General features: G+C 37.5%; 1 long non-coding RNA gene across 1 annotated transcript; it reads left to right on the top strand.

Annotated features, from left to right (window-relative positions):
- The first annotated feature begins 1,517 nt into the window (after positions 1-1,517).
- LOC107710752 (uncharacterized) lies at positions 1,518-6,335 on the top strand. The gene is made up of 5 exons (XR_001636630.1): positions 1,518-1,630; positions 3,870-3,988; positions 5,720-5,789; positions 6,189-6,239; positions 6,317-6,335. It is a non-coding gene; the product is annotated as an uncharacterized LOC107710752 (long non-coding RNA).
- Positions 6,336-7,123: the final 788 nt, after the last annotated feature.

Raw genomic sequence — 7,123 nt, 5'->3', positions numbered from 1 at the left:
ACATTCAGTTATGAATGTAATCTGGACATACTACATTCACCATGTTGTTATTGTCATGTGACCAGCGTCAGTTGCGTTGCGTTACTGCCATTCATAAAACATCTCTCGTGGCCTAATGGGATAGTAAAGTGTCCATCGAATGCACACGACAGACTCATGCTCTGTATGGTCATTCGGGTACTTTTTGCCTACTCTTTTATGAGTACTGTGAATATGGACATACTTCTTTTGTCACATACTGTTTTTCTCCTACTATATAGTAGTGAAGTATGTGATTTCAGATGCAGACAATGTCTTTCTTCAGCTGTGGCAGGGGTGTCCAATCCTGCTCCTGTAGGGCCACTATCCTGCAGAGTTTGGCTCCAATCCTAATTAAACGCACCTTTTAACTAGCTAATCAATGTCTTCAGGATTACTAGAACATTTGGGGCTAGTATGTTATAAAAGGTTGGAGCTAAGCTCAGCAGGAACAGGATATGACAACCCTGAGCTATGGGCACATTTGGAATATAAAATCTCTTAAAACACTAGTTAATTTGTCCACTAACAATGCCCAACAGTGTATGTACATATGTAATAGAATTATTGGTCCCACTTTATATTAAGTGGCCTTAACTACTATGTACTTACATCAAAAATTAAGTACAATGTACTTATTGTGTTCATATTGTATTGCAAAACACTTTTGCTGCTATTGTGGTGGGATATGGGTAAGGTTAGGGACAGGTTTGGTGGTTTGGGTAGGTTTAAGGGTGGGTTAATGTGTAAGGGATGGGTCAACAGTGTAATTATAAATGTAATTACAGAAATTAATTACAGATGTAATTACATGCAGGTATTTTTAAAATATAAGTACAATGTAAAAACATGTATGTACACAATAATTGCATTGTACCAAATTATTAATTTAAATGTAAGTACATAGTAGTTAAGGCCACTTAATATAAAGTGGGACCGAATTATTCCTTGCCCCTGAAAGTAATGGTTATTTCAACCACAATATTTGAAAATGTTCAAATTTTTAAATATGAAAATGGCTTGTTTTTCACATTTTGTTAGATTTTCATAGTTTTAAAAATAGTAACTTCTAATTTTATGTTGGATTTTCATAGTTTGAAAGTCTGGTACTGAGACAAAAGCAAGCAAAGTCTATTTATGAAAAGCATTTAAAAAGTAAAGCAAAAATAAATATAAGTAAATGTTAAATGTGGTAAATGTTTCCATTTTCAATTGTAATGTGATCTTAATATTACAAAAATTAAGTTGATCATATAGTTTTAATAAAAATCTAATTGAAAAAACATCCATATATTGTATAATATCTCAATACCTTTTATACAGTTTCTCCTGATATTATGCTATCAGATTGGTGCATAATGCTTTTACTGAGCAGGCCCTGCTTCTTTAGAACAGAAATAGTTCCGTCAGGGGTTAAGCTGTAGAGAGCACTCCAAAGATCATTATTTGAGTCCTCATTGAGCACACCTGCTGGCATTAAACTACTCACTGCCGTAATGATAGGTTCAATTGAACCTCCAAACTCACCTCGAATCACTCAGGAAATAGACCCCATTCTGATGTTTTCTACCGTCAAACAAGGGAGACAAAAGCTGCTGCTCTTAATTCACATGTAAGCCTTTTACCGGTGTTGCTACAGCCTGCATTTAACTGACGGAGTGACTCAAGCTTTTGCTAGGGCTCATTTTTGGCTATATAATGGTGTCTGAAGATCCCTTCGAGTCCATTGTGACGAACGGGGGTACGTTATGATCATTTAGAGAAAAAACGGAAATGTCCCAGAGGGCTTTAATCTTTCTTCATTATTTCCCCATTATGGATAAATGCTCTCTGAGGGCCTCTTTCTGGTTATAAATGAAACACTTTGACTCCTTCTCCATCCCTCGTTCTCCCGCCTGCACACCTTTCACCCTTTGCTTTCATCTTTTACTTTGGGCGGCGGTGTGTATTCCACTTGCAGATAGAAGGATAATTAAGTTGATAAGCAGGGGTTGAATGGAGTTAAGTGTTAAGGGAGTGGGGAGAAGCTCTCTTCTCTATTACTGATGGTGTATTACCACATATGTATTGAACCTGATATATGAGTCACTGAATGTCATTTGATGATGGTACCTGTCAGAAAACAAGATCATAGGGATCAACAAAGCAGCTATTTGATGGGGTGGCATTGAAATGACCTCATAGGCCTTAATGAAACTGCTATTTTTTTTCCACAAAACTGCCAGTGTTTCCTATCATGCATATAATATGTATTCATGCATATAACATAGTCTGCTTTTACTCTGTGCTTGGTAAATAAAAACTATGATGTGTGACTATGATGAATAATTTTTAGAGTAATATTTACTAATACAAAGATCTGCAACCTTTTTCCAGTTAAATTGATAAATGTCAGTGCAGTTTTTATTAAAATACTGTTGCATTTTAAGTTTAGCCTATTATAGCATGCCTTTATGGTACTGTATTAATGTTTATATAATTTAATGCATTATTTATAGTCATATGCTTGCTTGTACTTGTAATGAGGATTCAGTGACGTTGGGATCCATGTGCAGCTTTATGGTGAAATTCACACTTTTCAGTCTTGGCATACAGTTGATGGGTAATGAGATGCTGGAGAACAGAACGAACATGCTTGACGTGATCCTCGTAGGAGTCCGAGTAGATCAAGATATCATCTATATATACGATGACCCAACGATTTAGCATGACTCGGAACACATCATTGATGAATGATTGAAATACAGAAGGACTGTTGGACAGCCTGAACGGCATAACAAGATACTCGTAGTGCCCAGATGTAGTAATCGACTTGTGGCGAAGTCTTCTGTAATGAGGATTCAGTGACGTTGAGATCCATGTGCAGCTTTATTAACAATCAGACAGGCAAAGTTCAATCAACAGTATACAGGGGTAACGTAGGCAAGGCAGAATCATAACCTGAGTCCATGCAAAGGGTCGAGGCAGGCGGCAGACAGAGAAGAGAGTAAATCCAATAACAATGCAAGGTCAAAGAGGCAGGCAGCGAACGATCAGACGGGTCTAGACAATCCAGGTAGGCAACAGGTAATCAAACAAGGTATAAACGCTCAGAAATGTCAGCAGTAGCAAAAACAAGACTTCGCAACGAGGGTAAGGTAGGCACTGATTAAATAGTCATGATAATGATAAGCACCTGTGCAAGTAATCAGTCTCAGGCATGGGGTGATGGGAAATGAAGTCCTTAAGAACAGTTAGTACTCCGGTGACGGTTCCCTCTGGTGGTGATCGGAGGGAGCCACAGAGGCTTGATTTGTGACAGTACTTTTACGTTTTTATATTTAATTTTATTTAATGTCTAATGTTTTAATGTGTGAGTAACAATTAAGTATTTAGCTGAACTAGCAAATCTTTTTAACTTTAGATTTGATTTGAAATTATGGGTGGGTAATCTGACAATTTTGTGTTGTGATCGGTCTTGAAGATGTTCACGATTTTCTTTTCAACCGAATCGTAGAGATTGTGACCAAATATGTCCTATTTATGTATGCATGTTAACATAGACGTGCATCTTTCAGTTGACAGGACTAAGGACTAAGTTATTAACATGTTAGAGAAACATCAACCATGGCAAAATCCATAATAGATATGGACATCAAGTTTCTTCTACAGATGTAATTGTAAAGTACATTTTTCTCTCTTTTTGTCATTAGGTATTTCCATTCAGTTCGATACTTAAGAGCCAGGAAGAGCAGGAAGAAAAATTCATACGTGCCTTTGCCAGGCTCTTCAAGTTCATTTAAACACACTTTTCTTCAGAATCATGCTATCTATATCTCAATGCTGTTTTCTGACATTCTCTTTTTTGGTAGATGAGAAATGGGCAAAGCATTCCATTCATTTCTTTTCTTATGATGACTGATTGCAAAAGGCTTCCTTGCACATGTTCTGCTGAGATGATGAGGAGGAGGAGGAGAAGGAAGAGAAAATAGTAAAAAAAAAAAGTATATTTCAGATGTATTGATGGAAATTTTTTGTTCTGTGCACTTGTAAATTTTTGTCCATGGGGGTGGCTGGCTTGTGTAATTCGATAAAAACACAATGGAAGCTGTTTAAACTACTTCAAGAACATTTGCAGCTACCTGACCACTTTTAATACACTGCTTTAATAGATTCTCCATTCCATGGCCATTTGAAAACTTTGTTTTTGGTTTTGGTTGCCAGGTGGCGTGCAAGTTGTACAATGCTGGTTTAAAGCACCTGAAGCAAAACTGGTGTTTTAACCTTTTCTACATAGTGTTCTACATAAAATGCAATGGTTTTCAAAGTGGTGGCCACAAGGGATCACAAAACATTTGAGAAGAAACCATTCAGGTTTTACAAACTGTGTTTTTATGGCTATCATAGTGCGCTTATATTAATGAGTTAAAGGGATAGTTCACCCAAAAATGAAAATTCTGTCATCATTTAGTCACCCTCATGTCGTTCCAAACCTGTATGAGTTGCTTTCTTATGTTTAACACAAAAGAAGATATTTTGAAGATTGCTGGTAATCAAACAGTTGGTGGTTGCCATTGACTTCCATAGTAAGACAAAAAATACTATGGATGTCAATGGCAACCACCAACTTTACGATTACCAGCAATCTTCAGAATATCTTCTTTTGTGTTAAACATAAGAAAGCAACTCATACAGGTTTGGAACGACATGAGGGTGATTAAATTATGACAGAATTTTCATTTTTGGGTGAATTATCCCTTTAAGTGGTAATCTCAGATACAATGTCAAATTAATATATACAATATTTTCCAGATAATATTTTTGCAATTTAGTTTCGTACAATCACAATATAAAGGCCAAATTTAATTGTCTTTATAATAGCACAGTTTTTATATTTTTCTAAAAACATTTGTTTTTTAGAAAGTTGGGATGCAAAGAGACCATCATATTTGAGGTCTTTGGCCTCAAAAAGTAAAAAAAAAATCCTTCCTCTAATGTGTGGGGAAAGCAATGGCAAACAAATTTATATTGTTGAACTACTGCAGTTGTGAGAGTGAAGTTGTGCTTGTAAATATATGAATGAGTTATAGTCAGAGTTCATACTCGAGGCCAACAACCTCAATAGCAGAGCAATTCATTGTAGCGCTTTAGTCGTTTCAAAAGTAACATCAACACAAGTGTAGAGATGCTATAGTTTAGTGACCGGAATGTTTTTATAGAAATTCAGAATGTGTCTGGTAATTTTGTGTGGCTGCGCATTAGTATCTTGCTCATTCTAGCAACGGCAGATCTACTGTTGTGTATTTATCCAGCAAAACCACAGCTGTGCCAATCAATCCCAAGAAAAACCCAATGAAATCCTCTCTTTTTTATCCTTGAAAAACTGCATAATGAAGAACAACTCAAACCCGGCTCATCTGGAAAAAAAGAAAATCTGAATAACATTGGGAGATAAAAATAAAGCAAAGAAATTATTAAAACGGAATGACATGAAGTGAGTCTAGAATGTCAGAGAGAGAGAGCAACCGAGAGAAAAGGAAAGAGAAAAAAAAGCAGTTCTTTGGATTAAGCACGCATTGGGGGGGAAAAAAAGAGAAGAATCTAAATTCTCGGGTCCTAATCTCTTGCTCGAAGCGGCGCTCTGTTAAGCCCTGGTTTGGGATGACAGGTCCCCCACCTGGACAAGCTTGGACAATGTCTCTGCAATGTCTCGTTTCTGCAGGAACAGTGAGCCACAGACGGCTAATCACGTCCGGAACCAAAGGCACCTGCCCTATCTGCCTCTACATTTGGTGAGGAATCTTTAAAGAGGCTAAACCTCACTTTCATGCTTGTCTTTTATTCACGGTAAGTGCTTATCGAAACCGAGCTGTTGCCACTGCCCCGTGTTCCCTCCCACAAGCTCGGAGAATGCTTGACGTAAGTACAGCCAATCTGGGTAAATACGAATCTCTCCTTACTGTCACTGTTGGCATATTATGTCCCTGAGGGAACATTCTTTTCATAATATCATAAGCTGCTTAGCGGTGTGCTTCTATTTAAGGCATACATATTAATAGCTATAAGGAAATCATATTTGAACTGTTCCCTGCAATCAATGTCGTTAGGATTGCTGTTATACTTTGTATAAGAAGGTGCTAATAACTTGGAGGCTCTTAGACTGGGCGATCTAATCCCTTTGTATGATAAAGGCTCGCCACGCCGAGAGTGGTTGCCAGATCGTGGACAAGGTGCTTCAGAGGGTTAGTTCTTAACGTCGCACTCCAGCTCTGCACTCACCCGTGTTTTATCTGCTATTTTTTCCCTTTTTACCTCCCAGAAACCTGGCAACACGCTGAAGAAACAGTAGTAAATGTGCGCGGTTGCCCATTGAGTGCCCATTGAATCCTGTGACTACCAGGATTTTTCCTCCCTCTGCATCATACTCAAAAAAATGCTTGGTTTCTTGTATTCTGTCACAGACACACTATAATATTTGTAATGCCGAGTTCACACTGCACGATTTTCAAACTCGTCGGATCGCTGTTGTTTTCACACTGCGTGACTATCTGGGTTAGCATTCAGTTGCTGTTGTGTTCACATTGCACGATGAGATCGCGTCTTTGATAATTCACACTGCGTGATTGTCACTCACGTGAACGAGCACCGATTTGCCTCCGATGTCGGGCATTTGTCGGCGATTTCGCAAAACCTGTCGGCGAGTGAAAAATCGGGCTAAAATCGTGCAGTGTGAACTCGGCATAAGATAGAAAGCTATGTAACAAAAAGACAAATACATAGTTTGCAAAGCAATGTTAATAAACCGAAGCTCAGTCGGATGCTTGAATGAATTGGTTTGTATAGGTATTCCATAATGGTGTTCATTGCAAGTGATTTCACAAGTGATGAAAGAGCTTGTGAAAGTGGCTTTGACTTAAAATAATTAAAAATACAATTCACAAATACAATTACTTAAAAACACACCTTCTATTATTAGGATTTATTTTTAAATTGTATTTAATTTTCATAAAAAGAATCATTAAAAGATAATGACATTGCAGTAGTAATCTACTTTTTTAAAGATGTGTTTCTGGTTTCATGGGACAGGACAGAGAATTGACAAAGACAAGTAGAAGATGGAGGCAGA

Source organism: Sinocyclocheilus rhinocerous, unplaced genomic scaffold (assembly GCF_001515625.1).
Source record: "Sinocyclocheilus rhinocerous isolate Xijiao unplaced genomic scaffold, SAMN03320098_v1.1 scaffold4268, whole genome shotgun sequence".
In the NCBI taxonomy this organism is placed as follows: Eukaryota; Metazoa; Chordata; class Actinopteri; order Cypriniformes; family Cyprinidae; genus Sinocyclocheilus; species Sinocyclocheilus rhinocerous.
Note: the sequence above shows the minus strand (reverse complement) of the source record. Positions and strands in the feature narration are given on the sequence as shown.